At 41.5% G+C, this 21,749-nt stretch overlaps 1 pseudogene; it reads left to right on the top strand.

Annotated features, from left to right (window-relative positions):
• Positions 1–1,774: 1,774 nt before the first annotated feature.
• Positions 1,775–19,912, top strand: LOC122236345 (annotated as a pseudogene).
• Positions 19,913–21,749: the final 1,837 nt, after the last annotated feature.

The following is a 21,749-nucleotide window of genomic DNA, read 5'->3' as shown; positions in this document are numbered from 1 at the left end:
TATTTTTGCCTCTACTGAATTGCCTGGAGAGCATCTCTTGGTGATTGCTGCTGGAAGTGTGACATTTAATTAGTGGAGAAAGTTGAGTCAGGCAAGAGGCAACCTGTGCCAGCAAAGGGGTGAGAAAAGGACGGGGAAGAAGTGATATGCTCAGTGGGACGGTTTGGCCCAGGTTTTCTTCTAGATCCAGATTGGGTGCTCACATTACTACAGGTGGAGATTGCAGAATCTTAAGGGATTTTCCATAGCGATGGGGACCACAAATGAGCCCCTATGGACAGCTAGAGGTGGAATGGAAAGAGGGGACTGTAGGTGCACAAAGGGAAGGGGAGAGTGATCACCTCCATTAGGAGGGGGTCAGGAAAGGCTTTCCAGAAAAGGTAATCATTGAGCTGAGTTTCAGTGGTTGTTTGCCCAGGAAGGGGAAAAGCATTCCAGGTAGTGGGGACAGACTATGCCAGGGCGCTGAAGTTTTCTAAAATGCCACCAAGGTGTTGGGCATAGTGTTTTAAAAGTTGCATGATGGACCTGTGAAAATACTTCCACACACACGTCACCCAGATTCTTTCCACTTAATAGGTGCTGAATTTCTGGGAAATGTCCCCCTAGAGGGAGGTCATGTAGCTTTCTGTCCTGTGGCCTGTTCCACAGCAGTTCCTCCTCATATAAACTCAAAGCAGCAAAAATAGCCTGATATGTAAAGGGCTTTGTGTTCAGTGGATGTGTATTAAGGAGTGGTTTATGTAGTTCAGGGGTCAGGTACAATTTCAGTATTAGTAAAAGATGTTTTGCTGGGCAATCAGGTTTATTTCATGCTAAGCTCTGGGAGAACTGGAGCTTTCTGAAGTTTTCAGGAATTATTTAAGCGGGGTCTCTTGATCTAGGGGAAATGTTTTTCCTGAGAGGTGAAGAGACTCTGGTTTCTCTTTATGTGTTAGGAGGAAAAGGCAGGAGGTTTTGGAGTTAAGCACACTTGGTTTGCTTGTTGGCATTGTCACTTTCTAGCCATTCGAGATGGAGTAAGTTACTTGTCTCTCCAGGTCTCAGTTTTCATATGTATATGTGTATGTGTATGGATATGTATACATATATAGAATTGGGAGGATATTATGTATGTCATAGGGCTGTTTTGAGCATCACCCTGAGTCTTTGTATGTATAGAATCTGGCCTATAGTGGGTATTTAACACATGTTAGGTCTTGTCCTTTCCTGAACTACTGCTGGGGGCTAGCCCAATGCACACTACGGGGAAACCACTCCCCACCCCATCACTGTTTCAATCCAGATAAAATCTAGTTAAAATAGACACCAAGAACATCTGAGAGAGGAGATTGTGGTTGAGTTGTGGGAGTTGAGGGGTCGGCCTGTAGAGTGGGTTCTGGGAACTGTAAAAGATGCTGTCAGTGCTCCCCGCAATAGCCCCTTGGACCACCATGGAGGTCACTTTTAACTTGGGTGGTCAGCTTCTGCGTCACATCAATTACCTACTCAAGCACATGATTCTGTTTGAAGGTTTTCTCTGGCCTCATGCACATGCTATGCCTGGAAGTTACTGCCCCCAAGAGTGACTCTTGACTAACGGGGACAGGAGCTGATGGATAAAAATTCCAGCTCTCTTGCTTCTAGGTAGGGGTAATTCTCAGGTGTGTTCTACTCAGTCTCCTGGAGGGATCTCAATGGGGTGGAGCCCTAGCTGTCATAGCAGCATTAACACATCCCTTCACATACTTCTCTGCTCCCCCACTTGCTTCCTGGGATGACCTCCAGAAGTACTATGTTCCCAAATAATTCTGTGCTTCCAGTAGCTGGGGCAGATCACATCACTACCGTGGGCCTACATGCTGCTCATCCAGCACTTCTTTGCCATCCCTGTGAGTGACTCACATGGGGAAACAAGAGAATATTGCCGACCAGAGGATGTGTGTTGTCATTTCTCCCAAAGCAGGAGGCTGCATCATTCATGGACAGACTGAATGTGGTGTTGGCCTTGGCACACAGAGAGAGAAGGAGAGCCATGGAGGTGGGTAGCATGATTCGGATTGGTGCTTAATTAAAGATCAGGTAGCCATCCTTGTGGACAACACATGCTATATACTGCAGTCAAGCCACTCTATCAAAGCCACTAAAGTTTATGCCATCTTTACTCACGGGATCTTCTCTGGGCCAGCTACTTCCAGAATTAATAATGCTGCCTCTGTAGCTATCAACATCACAGAGACCATTCTACAAGAGGACAAAACAAAACATTGCTCTAAGATGCAAGTTACGGGTGTTTCAATGATTTTGGCTGAGGCAATCAGAAGGGCAGACAATGGTGCATGTCTCCTGCTTGTTTAGCCATGACCCTTCATATCTCCACGATATTATGATTTCATACTTGATATCTTGAATTAATTTTTTTTTCACTTCAGAATTCAGTAAAATATAGAATGATGACTATTAAAGCATCAGATCTCTGTTTTAAGCCTTGGAACGGATCTTTGTGGTTTTAGGAAACAGTGGCTAGGGATACAGGAATGCTCTGGTTTTTAATTGAACTTGAATGAGAAATGTCAGTGTCAGAGCGCCTGAGTGGCTCAGTTGGTTAAACATCCAACTCTTGATTTCAGCCCAGGTCATGATCTCACAGTCGTGAGATTGAGCCCCACATTGGGCTAAGCACTGATTGAGCGGAGCCTGCTTGGGACTCTTTCTCTCTCTCTGTCTCTCTCTGCCCATCCCTTGTGTGCATGCTCTCTCTCACAAAATAAAAAAATAAACATTAAAACAACAAAAAAAGAAGTGTTGGTGCCATTTTGTCTTATTGTGACGGGGAACTTTTACCTTTGTTCTTACGATAGTCTTAGGCCACCATCATATAATTGCACAATTTTCTTATACAATATAATCCCCTTGAGGAAATTCATATTTTACATACTTCTGAGGTTGTCAAAGATAGCTTCCTATGAAAGCACTTTGTGTACTAGTTTACATGTAATAATAATATTATGAACATTCAAGTAAAGCCCAAATTAGCTCTCTCCTTTCAAGTGTACATTAGAAAATCATGAAATACCCCGAATGTTAACTTTCAGGGTTCAAATAAGCCAGTTAGCTATTTTGCTTAATTTAAACCGAATTTCATTTAGCTAAAAATGCAAGTGAATCATTTATTTTCTCATAGGAGTTAAATAAATCAGGCAATGTAGTCATAAATAAATGCAGTTTTATGAATTACCTCTAATCCAACCGGGACATCACCGCAATTTTTAAAACTACCACTTCTAAAAACACGTGGTAAGTACCCACACTTACTTCAACTTCTAAGTCTTAAAATACCAAAGTTCTGTCCAGCAATAGAGCTACTCTCTTCAAACTTATCAAATTGATGAGCAATTTCTGACTGCCTTAGTGGGTTGCAAATTGAAGCTGGAAGCTGTCCAGTATTTCTTAGTTTTTTGAGGTGTGCTCTAATATATGTATCATTTTTTCCTCAATCGTTTTACGTTGTGGATTTTCCTCAAAATAAAGACTACCTTAAATCCATTAACACTTATTCAGTCTGATCTTTTATTTTGGTTTTTGATATAAGAAGTAGATAAATTTGTTATGAGTGCTTCTAAAGGCATATTTAAACACTATCCCCTTTCTGTATTTATTTCATTCATATTAAATACCTATTTGCTTTTTGTATTCTGAAGCAGCAAGTCTGTTAAGCAAATGATTATTTTAACTGCAGATTTTGTCTGAAAGATATAGGTAAGAGAAAGTGAAGAAAAAGTATTAATAAGTAAACCTTAATTGTTCCATTGGGATAATGTTCAAAAATTGCCAAAAGAGAGGATGGAGAAAATCTCACTGAGGATTATGTGACCCACAGGCTGATAATATACAACAGTTCCCTAAGTGAGATGCTCTACTGCCACAGAGAAAAGTTGAACTTTAGATAAATATTGGCTGGAATATGCAACCTGAATAATTCAGATCAAAAAGAAAGGTGGGGATTTGCCTGACTAGACAAAGCCTGGGAACCTCCCTTCTGCTCTAATTTAATAAGGGAGACAGTATATCCTCTGATCTAAGTTCTGAATTGAAAATCCAAGCTAGTTAGCAAGGAGATTTGAATACCCTTTGCAGTTTTATTTATTTATTTATTTACTTACTTATTTATTTATTTTCAATGTTTATTTATTTTTAAGAGACAGAGAAACAGAGTGCAAGTGGAGGGAGGGGCGGAGAGAGAAGGAGACACAGAATCCGAAGCAGGCTCCAGGCTCTGAGCTGTCAGCACAGAGCCTGACACGGGGCTCGAAGTCATGAACCGTGAGATCATGACCCTAGCTGAAGTTGAATGCTCAACCAACTGAGCCAACCAGGCGCCCCACCATTTGCAGTTTTAAACTCTGATATAGTAAGAGGTCAAAATTAAAGCTAGCAAGCAGCGTTTAGTTGTTATTGAAGACAAGGTGTGGAGCTTTCAAGTGAGAACTTTATTTAAATCTGACAAGCATTACAATGTAACAATGTATATCTGGAAAGAATTGGTTTAGCATGATGAAAGGATCATGTTTTTTTTTTTTTTAATTTTTTTTTTAACTTTTATTTGTTTTTGAGACAGAGAGAGACAGAGCATGAACTGGGGAGGGTCAGAGAGAGGGAGACACAGAATCTGAAACAGGCTTCAGGCTCTGAGCTGTCAGCACAGAGCCCGACGCAGGGCTTGAACTCACAGACTGTGAGATCATGACCTGAGCCGAAGTCGGACACCTGACTGACCAAGCCACCCAGGCGCCCCAAAAGGACCATGTTTTAAAGCCGTGTAGTATTTATTATTTTTGAGAAATACATGAATTCTGCATTTGAATATCTTTCCTTGGAGAAATGGAAATGTAGTTTTTGACCTGTTTATGAAGACATCTGACATGCCAATACAGACATGTTTTTTTTTTTTTAAATATAATTTATTGTCAAGGAGGAGTCAAGATGGCAGAAACAGCATGGAAGTTTTTTGTGTGTCTCGTGTCCATGAAATACAGCCAGACCAACACTAAACCATCCTGCACACCTAGAAAACTGATCTGAGGATTCACACAACAATCTACACAACCTGAACCACAGAATTCAGCATGTACAAGGTGCAGAGAGGTAAACTGAGGGAGAGAGAAGCCGCGGAGGGCAGGGAGCCAATTTTGTGTGCAGAGAGAGGACGGAGATGGGGGTGGGGGGGATACAGGAAAAGCACGCCCCCAAAAAGCAGCTGGAGAGAAAGTGGAAAAGTGGAAACAGCCGCAGGGACTGAACTAAAAAGGGAGAAAGGAGAAAGGAGAGGGTTTAACTTCCATTAAGACTGTAAACAGGGGAGGGCAGAGTCTGAAATGCTGCAGCTCCATGCCTGGTGGTGCTCTGGTGGGAAGGGCGAATCCCCAGGAGCAGAGTGGGGTCCCGGTTCTTCAGGCCACACGGGGAGAGGCGGTTCCCCTGCTGGGAGGACACCTGGTAGCGACTGTGTGGGTCCCCCAAAGGCAAGGCTCCAGTGGACCCGGGAGAACAGCCACATTCGCTGGTGCTGGAACAAGGTCGTTGTGGGTGAAGCCTGATGCCAGATGTGCGTTGTGATTTTCCATAATCCCCGAAACGCTGCTGCTACACTGTCTCACGAACTTTTTCTGGGGCAGGCTGGCACCTGGCCACAGTCTCTGGACATCGGCAACAGCATGGACCTGCAAACGTTCCTGGGTGCGGCCGGCACACGGCTATTGCTTGGTGAGACCCTCTGCAGAGGGGCGGAAAGGGTCAAAACCATAGTCCCTCAGAAGTAAGGGGTCGGGAAAAACAGCCACATCGGAGACAAAACTCAGGAGGGAGGTGCTGCCTGGGGCTTTGTCACGGACTGTGTAAAAGCGGGGAGTGGATGAAGCCAGAGACAAAGGACGGGTGCGTGATTGCGGATCAGTGAGAACAGAGTTCCCATACTAGAGACTGGGTTGCTGGGTGACGCCATTTTCACCACTCACGCGCATGCCGTATACGCACCTACAAGCATCACAAGCCGCCCCAGTAAGCTAAGCAGCGCCATCTAGTGGAGAACAGAGCTGTTACACTAAGCCCCACCCAAGTGGGCCAACCTCACTTTTCAGGACCCCAAGTATCTTCTGCCTCCTTTGTTTATGGACTATATAATGCTTCATAGTCTGACTTCTAGGGGAAAATGAAGTAATTTCAGTCATATTTCAGTCTGTTCGCTGGTCCATCTTTTCAATTTTCTTTCTTTCTTTTTTCTTTTTTCCTTTTCATTTATTTTCTTTTTTCTTGAATATGGAAAGAGAAAAAATTCATTTTTATTTTCAATTTTTATTAAAAATATTTTTCTTTAATTTTTTTCTACTATATTTTTTACTTTTGTGTAATTTTTTTCAAATTCTATTTTACTTCCATCATTTCATTTTAGTCTACTTCAGTGTATTCATTTTTTCAAATTTTCAAATGATTTATTTCTCATTATTTCTTTTTTCTTCCCTCTTTTTTTTCCCTAATCTATCAAGCCCCTTTCAACACCCAGACCAAAACACACCTAGGATCTAGCATCATTTATTCGATTTTGTGTGTGTGTGTTTGTTTTTAATTGTTTAATTTTAATGTTTTTTAAATTTTAATATTTTTAAATTTTAATTTTTTTAATTTTAATTTTTTACCTCATTAATTCTGTTTCTCCCTTCAAAATGGTGAAATGAAGGAATTCACCCCAAAAGAAAGAGCAGGAAGAAACAATAGCCAGGGACTTAACCAACACAGATACAAGCAAGATGTATGAACCAGAATTTAGAATCATGATGATAAGAATACTAGATGGAGTTGGAAATAGATTAGAATCCCTTTCTGTAGGGATAAAAGAAGTAAAAGCTAGTCAGGATGAAATAAAAAATGCTATAACTGAGCTGCAATCTCAAATGGAGGCCATGGCGGCAAGGATGGATGAGGCAGAACAGAGAATCAGTGATATAGAGGACAATCTTATGGAGAATACTGAAGCAGGAAAAAAAAGAGGGAGATTAAGGCAAAAGAGCACGATTTAAGAATTAGAGAAATCAGTGACTCATTAAAAAGGAACATCAGAATCATAGAGGTCCCAGAAGAGGAAGAGAGAGAAATAGGGGTAGAAGGTTTATGTGAGCAAATCATAGCAGAAAACTTTCCTAACCTGGGGAAAGACACAGACATCAAAATCCAGGAAGCAGAGAGGACTCCCATTAGAGTCAACAAAAACCGACCATCAACAAGGCATATCATAGTCAAATTCACAAAATACTCAGGCAAGGAGAGGATCATGAAAGCAGCAAGGGAAAAAAAGTCCTTAACCTACAAGGGAAGACAGATCAGGGTTGCAGCAGACCTATCCACAGAAACCTGGCAGGCCAGAAAGGAGTGGCAGGATACATTCAATGTGCTGAATCAGAAAAATATGCAGCCAAGAATTCTTTACACAGCAAGGCTGTCATTCAAAATAGAAGGAGAGATAAAAAGTTTTCCAGACAAACAAAAATGAAAGGAGTTTGTGACCACTAGACCAGCCCTGCAAGAAATTTTAAGGGGAACTCTCTGAGAGGAGAAAAGATGAGGAAAACAACAACAACAAATAAATAAAGACCCAAGGCAACAATAAAGACTAGAAATGACCAGAGAACACCAGCAGAAACTCCAACTCTACAAGCAACATAATGGCAATAAGTTTATATCTTTCAGTACTCACTCTATACGTCAATGGACTAAATGCTCCAATCAAAAGACATAGGGTAACCGAATGGATAAGAAAACAAGATCCATCTATATGCTGTTTACAAGAGACCCACTTTAGACCTAAAGACACCTTCAGATTGAAAGTAAGAGGATGGAGAACCATCTATCATGCTAATGGTCAACAAAAGAAAGCTGGAGTAACCATACTTATATCAGACGATCTAGACTCTAAAATAAAGACTGTATCCAGAGATGAAGAAGGACATTATATCATAATTAAGGGGTCTATCCACCAAGAAGACCTAACAATTGTAAACATTTATGCAGTAAATGTGAAAGCACCCAAATATATAAACCAATCACAAACATAAAGAAACTCATTGATAGTAATACCATAATAGTAGGAGATTTCAACAATCTGTGCCCAGTCACAGCAATGGACAGATCATCTAATTAAAAAATCAACAAGGAAACAATGGCTTCGAATGACACACTGGACCAGATGGACTTAACAGATATATTCAGAACATTTCATCCTAAAGCAGCAGAATATACATTCTTCTTCAGTGCACATGGAATGTTCTCAAGAATAGACCACATGCTAGAATACAAATCAGCCCTCAACAAGTACAAAAAGATCGAGATCATACCGTGCATATTTTCAGACCACAACACTCTGAAACTCGAAATCAACAACAAGAAAAAATTTGGAAAGGTAACAAATACTTGGAGACTAAAGAACATCCTACTAAAGAATGAATGGTCTAACTAACAAGTTAAAGAGGAAATTAAAAAGTTCATGGAAGCCAATGAAAATGATAACACCACAACCTAAAACCTCTGGGATGCAGGAAAGGCGGTCATAAGAGGAAAGTATACAGCAATCCAGGCCTTCCTAAAGAAGGAAGAAAGATCTCAGATGCACAACCTAACCTTACACCTTAAAGAGCTGGAAAAAGAACAGCAAATTAAACCCAAAACCAGCAGAAGACAGGAAATAATAAAGATTAGAGAAGAAATTAATGCTATTGAAACCAAAAAACAGTAGAACAGATCAATGAAACCAGAAGCTGGTTCTTTGAAAGAATTAACAAAATTGATAAACCACTAGCCAGTTTGATCAAAAAGGAAAGGACCCAAATAAATAAAATCAAGAATGAAAGAGGAGAGATCACAACCAACACAGCAGAAATAAAAACAATAAGAAGAGAACATTATGAGCAATTATATGCCAATAAAATGGGCAATCTGGAAGAAATGGACAAATTCCTAGACACATATACATGACCAAAACTGAAACAGGAAGAAACAGAAAATTTGAACAGACCCATAACTAGTAAAGAAATCAAATTAGCAATCAAAAATCTCCCCCCAGACAAGAGTCCAGGGCCAGATGGTTTTCCAGGGGGATTCTACCAAACATTTAAGGAAGTGGTAACACCTATTCTCTTGAAGCTGTTCCAAAAAATAGAAATGGAAGGAAAACTTCGAAACTCTTTCTATGAAGCCAGCATTACCTTGATTCCAAAACCAGACAGAGACCCCACTAAAAAGGAGAACTACAGACCAATTTCCCTGATGAACATGGATGCAAAAATCCTCCACAAGATATTAGTCAACAGGATCCAACAATATATTAAAAAAATTATTCACCACGACCAAGTGGGATCTATACTTGGGACACAGGGCTGGTTCAATATCCGTAAAACAATCAATGTGATTCATCACATCAATAAAAGAAAGGACAAGAACCGTATGATCCTCTCAGTAGATGCAGAGAAAGCATTTGACAAAATACAACATCCTTTCTTGGTAAAAACCCTCAAGAAAGTAGGGGTAGAAGGATCATACCTTAAGATCATAAAAGCCATATATGAAAGACCCAATGCTAATATCATCCTCAATGGGGAAAAACTGAGAGCTTTCCCCCTAAGGTCAGGAACAAGACAGGGATGTCCACTCTCACCACCGTTATTCAACACATTATTGGAAGTCTTTGCCTCTGCAATCAGACAACACAAAGAAATAAAAGGCATCCAAATCGGCCAGGAGGAGGCCAAACTTTCACTATTCGCAGCTGACATGATACTCTATATGGAAAACCCAAAAGATTCCACCAAAAAAACTGCTAGAACTGATTCATGAATTCAGCAAAGTTGCAGGATATAAAATCAATGCACAGAAATCGGTTGCATTCCTATGCACCAACAATGAATCGACAGAAAGAGAAATCAAGGAATCGATCCCATTTACAGTTGCACCAAAACCCATAAAATACCTAGGAATAAATCTAACCAAAGAGGTGAAAAATCTATACACTGAAAACTATAGAAAGCTGATGAAAGAAATTGAAGAAGACACAAAGAAATGGTAAAAGATTCCATGCTCGTGCATAGGAAGAACAAATATTGTTAAAATGTCGATACTACCCAAAGCAATTTACGTATTCAACGCGATCCCTATCAAAGGAACACCAGCATTCTTTACAGAGCTAGAACAAATAATCCTACAATTTGTATGGAACCAGAAAAGACCCCGAATAGCCAAAGCAATCTTGAAAAAGAAAACCAAAGCAGGAGGCATCACAATCCCAGACTTCAAGCTATACTACAAAGCTGTAATCATGAAGACAGTATGGTACTGGTACAAGAACAGACACTCAGATCAGTGGAATAGAATAGAGAACCCAGAATTGGACCCACAAACATATGGCCAACTCATCTTTGACAAAGAAGGAAAGAATATCCAATGGAATAAAGACAGTCTCTTCAGCAAGTGGTGCTGGGAAAACTGGACAGCGACATGCAGAAGAATGAACCTGGACCACTTTCTTACACCATACACAAAAATAAACTCAAAATGGATGAAAGACCTCAATGTAAGACAGGAAGCCATCAAATCCTCGAGAAGAAAGCAGGTAAAAACCTCTTTGATCTTGGCCACAGTAACTTCTTACTCAACACGTCTCCAGAGGCAAGGGAAACAAAAGCAAAAATGAACTATTGGGTCCTCATCAAAATAAAAACTTCTGTACAGTGAAGGAAACAATCAGCAAAATAAAAGGCAACCGGCAGAATGGGAGAAGATGTTTGCAAATGACATACCAGATAAAGTGTTAGTATCCAAAATCTATAAAGAACTTATCCAACTCAACACCCAAAAAACAAATAATTCAGTGAAGAAATGGGCAAAAGACATGAATAGACACTTCTCCAAAGAAGACATCCAGATGGCCAAGCGACACATGAAAAAATGCTCAACATCACTCATCCTCAGGGAAATACAAATCAAAACCGCAATGAGATACCACCTCACCCCTGTCAGAATGGCTAACATTAACAACTCAGGAAACAACAGATGTTAGCGAGGATGTGGAGAAAGAGGATCTCTTTTGCATTGCTGGTGGGAATGCAAGCTGGTGCAGGCACTCTGGAAAACAGTATGGAGGTTCCTCAAAAAATTGAAAATAGAACTACTGTACGACCCAGCAATTGCACTCCTAGGTATTGATCCAAGGGATACAGGGATGCTGTTTCGAAGGGGCACATGCACCCCAATGTTTATAGCAGCACTATCAACAATAGCCAAAGCATGGAAAGAGCCCAAATGTCCATCGATGGATGAATGGATAAAGAAGTGGTATATACATACAATGAAGTATTACTCAGCAATAAAAAAGAATGAAATCTTGTCATTTGCAACTACATGGATAGAACTGGAGGGTACTATGCTAAGCAAAATTAGTCAGAGAAAGACAAAAATCATATGACTTCACTCATACGAGGACTTTAAGACACAGAAAAGATGAACATAAGGGAAGGGAAGCAAAAATAATATAAAAGCAGGGAGGGGGACAAAACATAAGAGACTCTTAAATATGGAGATCAGACAGAGGACTACTGGAGGGGTTGTGAGAGGGGGGATGGGCTAAATGGGTGAGGGGAATTAAGGAATCTACTCCTGAAATCATCGTTGCACTATATGCTAACTAACTTGGATGTAAATTTAAAAAAAATTGTCAAATTGACTTACATACAACACCCAGTGCTTATCCCAACAAGTGCCCTCTCAATGCCCATCACTCATTTTCCCCTCTCCCCCACGCCCCTATCCACCCTCAGTTTGTTCTCAATACAGACATGTTGACATGGCTAAAACCAGTTGATTTAGAGATAAACATTTGACTTTGAGATATTTGGAGTCTGAGAATATACTGAACTAGTTTTATAATAATGATCCTCAGAAAGAAAACATGAGTTAGAAGTTTGCACTGTCTATCCCTGGCTTGAGAATGTATTGTTCTACCATTACTTAACATCACTTCTGTATTTTAAAGTATTTTGTATACATTTGTGACTTAATTGGTATGAATTTGGCCATATTCAGGGGCCAAATTTTAAGATTTTCAGATTGCTACCCAACCAAGTTGATAAAGATCCTCTGTAATCAGTTGATCCCAGGCCTTCCCCAGCTCTTGCTCCCCATTGGTCCTAAAGACCAACCACATTTTCTGATCATGTCTAACTCTGTTGAATCAGGAGAGGCTCAGCCTCTATGTCGTCAAATAAAGGAGTCAGGGAAATAAGAACGTGCAAAAGTCATTGAATCCCAAACTTAAATTATATAAAAACATTTACAGACATTCATATTAGACCATACTGTATGATGGCAATATCCAGGAATAGTGACACTCTGGCGTCTGTATGGAACACGATGTTTCTCAATACTATGCTAAACATTTTCTTTAAAAAAATTTTTTTTTAAATGTTTATTTATTTTTGAGACAGAGAGAGACAGAGCATGAACGGGGGAGGGTTAGAGAGAGGGAGACACAGAATCTGAAACAGGCTCCAGGCTCTGAGCTGTCAGTACAGAGCCCGATGCGGGGCTCGAACTCACGTACCGCGAGATCATGACCTGAGCAGAAGTCGGACGCTTAACCAACTGAGCCACCCAGGCGCCCCTATGCTAAACATTTTCAATAAAATCATGCAGTGAACTAAAAATGAGAAAAAAGAACATCCCTTTGTCCTTAAGAATATCTTGTTCCTTCTTGCTGAAGGTTTCATGGAAGTTGTTCCAGTCAAGCGTTCTTCATGAGCTGAAGGAGTGAAGAGGCATATCAAACACATTCTGGGATCCACATAGAAAAATGTACAAGAATGTACATTACTCATTACTCATCATAGCAGCATTACTCATCATAATCAAAAGGTGAAAACAACCCAGGTGTCCACCAACAGCTGAATGGGTAGACAAATTGTGGTATATACACACAACGGAATACTATTCAGCCATAAAAAGGAATGGAGTGCTGATACATGCTACAACATGGATAAACCTTGAAAACATTACACTAGGTTAAAGCAGCCAGGCACAAAAGGTCACGTATGATTCCTTTCATATGATGCATCCAGAATGTGCAAATCCACTGAGCCAGAAAGCAGATTAGTGGTACCAGGGGATGTGGGTAAGGGCGAGTGAAGAATGACTTCTTAAATGGGTGCAAAGTGTTTTAATGGGGTGATGAGCGAGTTTTGAAACCATAGAGAGCTCATGGTTGCACAAAACTGTGTGGAAATACTGAATACAACTGATTGTCCACTTTAAAATAGCTAAATCTGGGTGTCTCCGTCAGTAAGCATCTAGCTGCTGAAAGCGCAGAGCCTCCTTGGGATTCTCTCTCTCTCCCTCTCTCTCTCTCTGCTCCTCCCCTGATCTCTTCTCTCTTTCAAAATAAATAAATTTTAAAAAATAGATAAAAAAATAAAATAGCTAATTGTATGTTATGTGATTTACCTCAATAAAAAAAAAATTAAAAAAACAAAACAAAACAAACACGGCTGGGAAGGTTTTCGAAAAACCTGAGCCTTGACCTTTCCCAGCCCACATTTGCCTCCTAGGGAGCATATTGACATGAAAGCTCACATTGTAAGGGATGTGAGGTGACTACCTAGCTAAGGGTGACTCATCATCATTTATTAAGCAACCTGGAGGCTTGAGAGCAGTGCATTTTGGGCAATTTGATGATTTCTTTAGGCAGTCTTAATGTTGGGCTCCGTGGGTAGCAAGAAATAGCATGTGATTAGAGCAGAAGCAGTTGCTCTTAGAAAAGCATCATTAATTTTAAAAGCTCTTGTCCTGAGCTATGTGGCTAAGTGGAAACAAATTAGGATGCTGTCTAGAGAAAAGAAAGTGAAGTTTTCCCCTCTTGAAGACAGAAGGGAAACCTAAAGTCATCTGTTCAAGTAGTTAATTCTTCCTCGGGGGTGGGAGTGGAAGGTTTGGGGGCTTGAGGGTGATTGGTGGTAGATTAGTCGTAGGAAGCCTAGGGTTTGCATCAGTTCTACTTTGAGCTGCTTCAGTCTCCTCAGCGATAAAAAGGAACTGTTCACATTTCCCACTTGTTCCATCTTAGAGTCTTTCTGGGGTCTAATTAGTAAGGAGGAAAAGGCAGGGTACCATTCTCGAGAGACCTGGTTTCTCGGGTCTGTTCTGCGATCACCTTTGGGGGCCTTGCCCTTCAGTAAAGCAAAGCAAAGCAAGATCATCTCCCAGGTTCTTATTTAGGAACGGATCCTGAAATGCAAATTCTTACTACCAAGAATTCAAAGCCCTTGGACAGTGGGTACTTTTACTCTTCACTTCTGGAACCCCAGCCAGATGGGATGTAAAAAACAAACCAAACCTCAGTGAATGTCTCTCTGAGGCTTAAAATAATACATTTGAACAAATGATGTGTCCTAGACTTTATATTATGTTCTTTTATAAAGATTATGTCATTGAATGATATTTTGAGGCATCACCATACCCACCGTATAGATAAGAAAACTAAAGTCCAAAGAGATTGCATAACAAATCCCAAATCTCGTAAGGAGGATCTGAATGCAAGGTTTGTGTGTTTTTTATTTGTTTTGTTTTGCTTGTAGTCCAAATCCAGTGCTCTTTGTACATGATAATGTAGCTGGCTTTGCTTTGGGAAATGACTTAGCAGATATACTTACACTTTCTCTTTCCATCCTTCTCCCCTTTCTAGTTCTAAATTGAATTTCTACTCTTTGAAAAGAAAAAAACCACATCCAGCCTCTACAATTCTCTGCCCCCTATTTCATTTTATAGCCCAGAGTAAAATGACTTCTGCCTCTGTCTTTCCATGGAAACACTCTGCAAAATGTGGTTTCCAAAACATACGGGCGTATTTAATTCATATTCTTGCTGGACCTCTCCATGGTGGTTGCATTGTTGGCCAGTCCCTCCTGCTCTGATTGTCTTGTCTTGGTCCCTTCTGGTCCTTTTGCCTCTGCTGAATGTTCCTTCTCAGTCTCCTTTGAGGGCTCCTCTTTCATTCAGAATGATCACCAGTGGAAATGTCCTGGCACTCCAAGGGAAGTCCCACTGACACTCATAGTTACACAATGGTTGGACATCTGTGCATTTTCTAAAGTCTTGATGATTCAAGGTAGATAGCACACGTATAGTATAATTCCCAGGCTAGGCTGAGACCTTGTCTTTCTTCTTCACCTCTGAATCATTACTTCTTGGCCTATTATTGACGTAGAAGGAAGTATATGCTGAATAAATAGAAAGATGGGTATATTTCCAAATAGAGAGTGGGTCCATTCCATGCAGAGGGTACAGAAAGTGCACCAGAAATGTGAACAGAAGCACATGGGGCTTTCCTAGGCAGCTATGAGGAGCATAGTGTGGCAATAACATAGGGTGAAGGGCTGAGGAAACAGTTGATGATGAGGCTGGAAGGTATAAAAAAATGATCAGACTTTGAAATGGAAAAAAAGGAAAAAGAAAAGATTACTGGGTATCTTACAGAATGCTGGGCATTGTCCAGTGCACTCTTCCATATTATGTGGTTCTATAGTGATCTGTGCCTCCCACTGTCTGAGTTATTTACAACCCTGTAAGTTACACAACTCAAAGAGTAAGGCAAGTGATTCTTGTCTAGAGAAATGAAAATGAATTTTGTCAGGTGGAGGTATAGTTGATTCCCCACCTCCACCAACCCCAAGCCATACAGGTGGAAGGAAGCATTCTGTTTTGCTTCTGTTAAGAAATTAATTTCAGGGGCACATGGGTGGCTCAGTTGGTTAAGCATCCGACTGTTAGTCTCAGCTCAGGACGTGATCCAGCAGTTTGTGAGATCGAGCCCTGAGTCAGGCTTCCTGCTGACAGCACAGAGCCTGCTTGGGATCCTTTCTCCCTCTCTTTCTCTGCCCCCCTCTCAAAATCAATAAATAAACATTAAAAAAATAAATTCATTTCAGTATTCCTGAGTGTCTGTATATGTATCTGCTCTGCAGATACTCCTTTGAACTTGATCTTAACACCTTACCAGGTCCTTACTAATCAGTGGGCTAAATAAAATGTTCACTTCATATCTGTATGAGACAGGTGTTCACTTCATATCTGTATGAGAGTCATGATTTTACTCTTCATAAAAAAGTACTTTTTAGTAGAAAGTAGATGGGAGTTAGGTTCTGAGGGGTCTTGAAAGCCACTCTGGAAGGTTTAGATTTTATACACTGCCAGAAGCTTTTGAAGCTGAAACAAAATGGGTTTAGTTTCGTGTTTTTGGACTTGGGAGCACATGGAGTTGGGATGGAGAGACCAGGTATTGGGCCATTGCTAGAATCCAGGTAGAGACGGTGAGAGATGGACTAGGGCTGAGCACAAATTCCTAGCGTGTAGAGTCATGCCTGATACTTCATGAACACTTACTGAAGGAATAAAGAAATGGATGAATTGAGTACTAACTTTAGAAAAGAGGCAGATCAGGGAAGCATGTCTGAAGACAAATTTCAATTAGGCACACTCATTACCTTCCAGACTCAATAATTTAAACCATCTGATTAAATTTGGGGGGTTTATGTTTTCACCGACCCTTTCTAATATGATTTTTTAAAGGTAACACCAAATAACAAATCTTCCTAAGACATATTCTGAAATCCTCTTTAACTCAATTCTATATTCACTGTTATTGAATTGCTTCTGGTGACTTAGAGTCTTCAGCCCATAGAGTCTCACAGTTGTCCTCCCTGAAGAGTATTATGTTCCCCAGAGGGGTAAATAGAGAAACTGGCACTTTGAGGCTGTGGTAGACAGTGAACCCAGTGAGCCACTTGTGGAGTCTCCTCCCACATCGGCCCTGTGGGGTTTTTTTGGCCAATGTGACATTAGTGAGCTTAAGATAGGCAGAGGCTAGATACACAGTTGCACACTGGGGCTTGTCCTCTGGACCACCCTTGCAACCCAAATACCATGCTGTGATGAAGTCAGGACTACCCTGTTAGAGGCAAGCCACAAGGGGAGATGCTAGAGTTGGAGATGTCACATAGAAAGAAAGACCATACGAAGGAGAAACAGGATCCCTAACTGAGCTTCCCGCTAAAAGCTGCATGAGTGACCCCAACTGGTCTCCCACAGACTTAGGAGAAATGATACATTGTTATAGTTTTAACCCACTGTGTTTTGGTGTGTGTGTGTGTGTGTGTGTGTGTGTGTGTGTGTGTTTCATCCAGCAATAGAAAACTGAAACAGGGTGAGAGAAGTTTGCCTGGAGTGCAACCAGAAAGAGTACTTCTGAGTGAAGTTTACTGTTTGAAAAAGTCTCAATCAGTGGTCTCAGTGATTCTGTTTAACCACTGTTCCTATCTCTAGTAAGGTAACAAGTGTACCTCCTTTGTGAGCTATTTCAGCTTCAGTTCTCAGCTGGTTAAGGTCAGTGGGTCTTTGAACACCTCACTTACTTGATCCCCAGTCTGTTTGGCCTACATCTCACTGGAGGGAAAGGTAACATGGCAAGCCCTTAGGTCCAGCGGATTCTAGAGGGATCCCAATAATTGGCTATGTCAGACAGACGCCTGTAAAATTGGTTTCACCACAGCAAGCTCTCAAGGGGTTTGGGGAATTGAGTCCATTTAGCTAATTATGCTTGATCTTTCTTTCTCTCTCTCTCTCTCTCTCTCTCTCACATGCACATGTGTGTGCGCGTGCACACACACACACAGTTTGAACATAAAATTAGAACTAATGAGAATGAGGTATGGCAACTTAAAGTCATTTGTCTTGTTCTTGCTTTGGGTATGTATTTCATCTCACAGAGACAGGAATTTGAATTGTAAGCTAGCTACTCTTGGGTGACCTAAAATGTGAATACCTGTCCCAAGATAAAACAATCAACACCCTGCTTCCAACATTCCCTATAAAAAATTACTCACTTTAATTCCTATGCTTTATTCCTTGCTCTCCTACTCACTCTACTTATCAACATCTATAATAGTGAATGATAATTTTAGTTGCTTTGCTTGAAGAATAATATTTGGTTGCAGATCCATGAACGGCCGTTGAGCCTTTGGCCGAGTGGAAAAAGCAGGCTGAGGCAAGAGCAGACTACTTAGGGCAGTTTTTGTAGAGGATGTGTGAAGTAAGGGCAAAGAGGGAAAGTGAGGAGCTTCCAAAGTAGGTCTGAAAGTGTTATTCAAGGGAGACTTGTTGGGGTGATGACTCTGTGCTGAGCCTCTCCACTCCTCTGTTTCCATTTCCATCGAATCTTCACTAAAATACCCATGACTAGCAAATTTGTCATGAAATCAGTCTGTTTTGGAGTGTTCCAAAGTGCTGAGTCCCTGAGTGTAGGGTATAGCAAAAACTGCCCTGGGAGATCCACATTATCTGGGTGCCACGGGTAATGTTTGATGTAAGAACTCCAGCGGTATAATTAGTAGAAATTGGTGCTCACACAATGTGCCTCCACACTCTTTGAGAAGAGCTCTCCTCTTTTCTTCTGTGAGCAGGCCAAAGGGATTGGATTCATCAAGGACCAGGTTCTTGGAGAGTGGAGAATAACGGGAGAGGGAGGGATAATGGGCAGGTTGGGAATAGGAGATGGAGCCACTGTTGCTTGTGTAATCTTTATTTAAAAAAATTTTTTTTAACATTTATTTTTGAGAGACAGAGCACTAGCAGGGGAGGGGCAGAGAGAGGGAGACACAGAACCCGAAGCAGGCTCCAGGCTCTGAGCTGTCAGCACAGAGCCTGATGCAAGGTTCGAACCCATGAACTGGGGAGATCATGACCTGAGCCAAAGTCAGACACTCAACTGACTGAGCCACCCAGGCGCCCCATGTTGCTTGTGTAATCTTTAAAAGAAAGCTGATTTTTTGGGAGGCAACCAGAAGCCCCAAGTTTGGCTTAAGCTAATCATGGAATCTCTCTCTCTCTCTCTCTCTCTCTCTCTCTCTCTCTCTTTCTCTCTCTCTTTTTGCTAGTGATGCAGTTTAGGGAACTGGGCATAGGACCTGGTTCTGGCCAGTGAGATGTAAAGGGGGCTGAGTTCTAGGGTACAATTTTCCTCCCTAATAAAAGAGAGATCTGTACAGAGAGGGCCCTTTCCCACTGGTCCTCTTCCTTTCTGCTTGGATTGCTATCGTGTGATGTTGCAATACTTGGAGTTTTGGCAGCCATCTTGTGACCCCAAGAAGAAGGTCAATACAATGGCAGAGAGGCTGAGAAACCTTGGAACCACCAATCTCCAGACATTTTGTTAGGTGAGATGCATAAATATGCTTGTGGTTAAGCTACTGTTGATCAAGTTTTCCATTATGTGCATTGGATACAGAACCCAAGTATTCCCCCCCGACTTTTGTCATGGGCTAGATGAAATTGGATGCTTTGGTGTCCTCATCTTGAATGCAGAGTTGGAGCTTCCAAGTTGCAACCAGAGGCAGCTGCGGAATTGAGGTAGTGCTCTGGGGTTGGGAAGGGTTTGCTCTCCTTGCTAGGCAGCATACTGGGGTCTGGTCTCTACAGAGCTGGTGCCAATGTTCACTTCGGCACTTGCTTGCTTCTTCTTCTCTCTCTCTCTCTCTGGGCTTCCTTTACCTTCGTCTACACCCTTCCTTTCTTTCTGTAAGAACTGCATCTGCCTGTGGGGGCAGCAGCTCCTAGCCTAGAGAGAGAACCCTGAAGCAGCTCATGCTCCGGTTAGACTTGGGTGTGTTCCACTTTGTGTCTGGGATCCTTTCAACCTAGACAAGGCCCCACAATGTCCCCGTAGCTCATGGGCATAGATGCGGTGCACCGCAGGCAACTGCCGTGGGTCACTTCAGAGGAATGTTCCACTGTTGTGTCATCTGGCCCCTTCTTCCACTCCATGACGGTACTTAAGCTCCAGTACAAGTTCTAGCTACAGCCTTACTTAAAGGGGAAGTCATTTAACCTATTTATGTCGCAGTTTCCACATTGCCAGATTATTATACCTATATTTAATTGTTATTGTGGAGACCAGGGGAGGTGGAAATGTCCTGAACTCAGCCGGGCATTGCTGCTTCTCCTATTTTGACCCTCTGTACAGGTTAGGTTGCGACTGGACTCCCTGCTGGGACCCAGCCCCCTCCTCATACCCTTGACCTGTGACTCATCCCCTGTTTTTCAGGCCAGGGCTGGATAGTTTGTTGTGATCCTAGTTCTATTCTGAATGAATGGCTCTTTAGATAAACTGGCAAAAAAGTTCTCTAAAAGTTAAAAAATAGAATAAATGCACACAGATCCAAAACAATTCTGTCATTTTCAAGATGCTGCAGATTTGATAAATGGTGGGAGTTTGGCATAGCACAGTGGTTAAGAACATGCGTGGGTCTGAGTCAGAAAGACCTAGATTTGAACTTGCATAAACTTGGACAGGTAGCTGAACCTCGCTGAACTTGTTCCTTGACCATAAAATGGGATTAATACTATGCTGACCTTGCTGTGTCGTAGTGATGAGGTGAGATGATGTGTGCTAATGTGTTAATATTTGCTGTGGGCACGCACTTTATGCACAGCCAGCATCGTACAAATGAAGAACTTAAAGCATAGTATAGGTGAGATAATCCCCCAGCATCGTGCAGCCGGTGAATCACGGCACTGGGCTTTGAACCTAGGATCTTTGTCACCAGAGGTTCTGCTGTAAACCGTAAGCGAAGTGCCTCATCAACATCACCCAGCACATAGGAAGAGCTGAAGAAAGAATACCTTTGATTATTATTGTTTATAAATGCATATTAAGTCTGAAGTATCATTAGATGAATTTGTTTAAAATTCCTTAAAATGCTCCAAAGTTGGTAAAAGTAAGAATAATGCAAGCTGCAGGAACACTGAAAAGTGTTAAACATTAGTTTTAGTTTAAAATGTAATTTGTGGGGCGCCCGGGTGGCTCAGATGGTTAAGCATCCGGATGACTTCAGCTCAGGTCATGATCTCACGGTGGCTGTGAGTTCAAGCCGCGCGTCGGGCTCTGTGTTGACAGCTCAGAGACTGGAGCCTGCCTTGGGTTCTGCGTCCCCTTCTCTCTCTGCCCCTTCCCTGCTTGTGCTGTCTCTCTCTCTTTCTCTCAAAAATAAATAAACATAAAAAAATAAAAAAATGTAATTTGTAATCATCTGTAAATTATTTTAGACATACTGGGGAGAGTCCCACCTCCTATGGTCAGATGTGGCCTGCCTGCTTGTTGTTGTGTATACCACTTTTTCATAGTCTCCCTATTACCGTGTCACCGTGTCACTGTTTTTGCCTTCCTGCTGGGCCCCACTCATGCCCATGATGGAGGCTTCTAGACAGGCCCTGGGTGATGGGCTCCTCTCCCTGGCTGCTCTCTCCCAGGGCTGGTCACAGGGCCCGGCTCCTACGGGCTGCATGTAACACCCCACCTGGTTTTGTTTGTCCCACTTTTGAGTTTCTGTTCTAATGCACATGGGCATGAATCTTAGTTTGCAGTTTTGAGAGCCAGTCTCTAATAAGCGAGTTTATTACGTGTAATTGTTAACTACTTCCCAGGCAGTAGCCCATTTACTTTGCACAATGAGATAGATACTATTATTAATTCTAATCTTAATATAGACCTTCAAACACTTTGTTTAAAATAAAAAAAAATCTAGCTAGAGTCATAGGTTTTAAATAGCTTGTGCATGTGGAAGAAAATGAAAGTGCCATTAACTTTTTCTCCTGGCTTAAAGAAAATTTACAAATATTTTTATACTTCCCAG

The sequence above is a fragment of the Panthera tigris genome, chromosome A2, assembly GCF_018350195.1.
Source record: "Panthera tigris isolate Pti1 chromosome A2, P.tigris_Pti1_mat1.1, whole genome shotgun sequence".
Classification (NCBI taxonomy): domain Eukaryota; kingdom Metazoa; phylum Chordata; class Mammalia; order Carnivora; family Felidae; genus Panthera; species Panthera tigris.
This window is presented reverse-complemented; position numbering and strand designations above follow the sequence as displayed.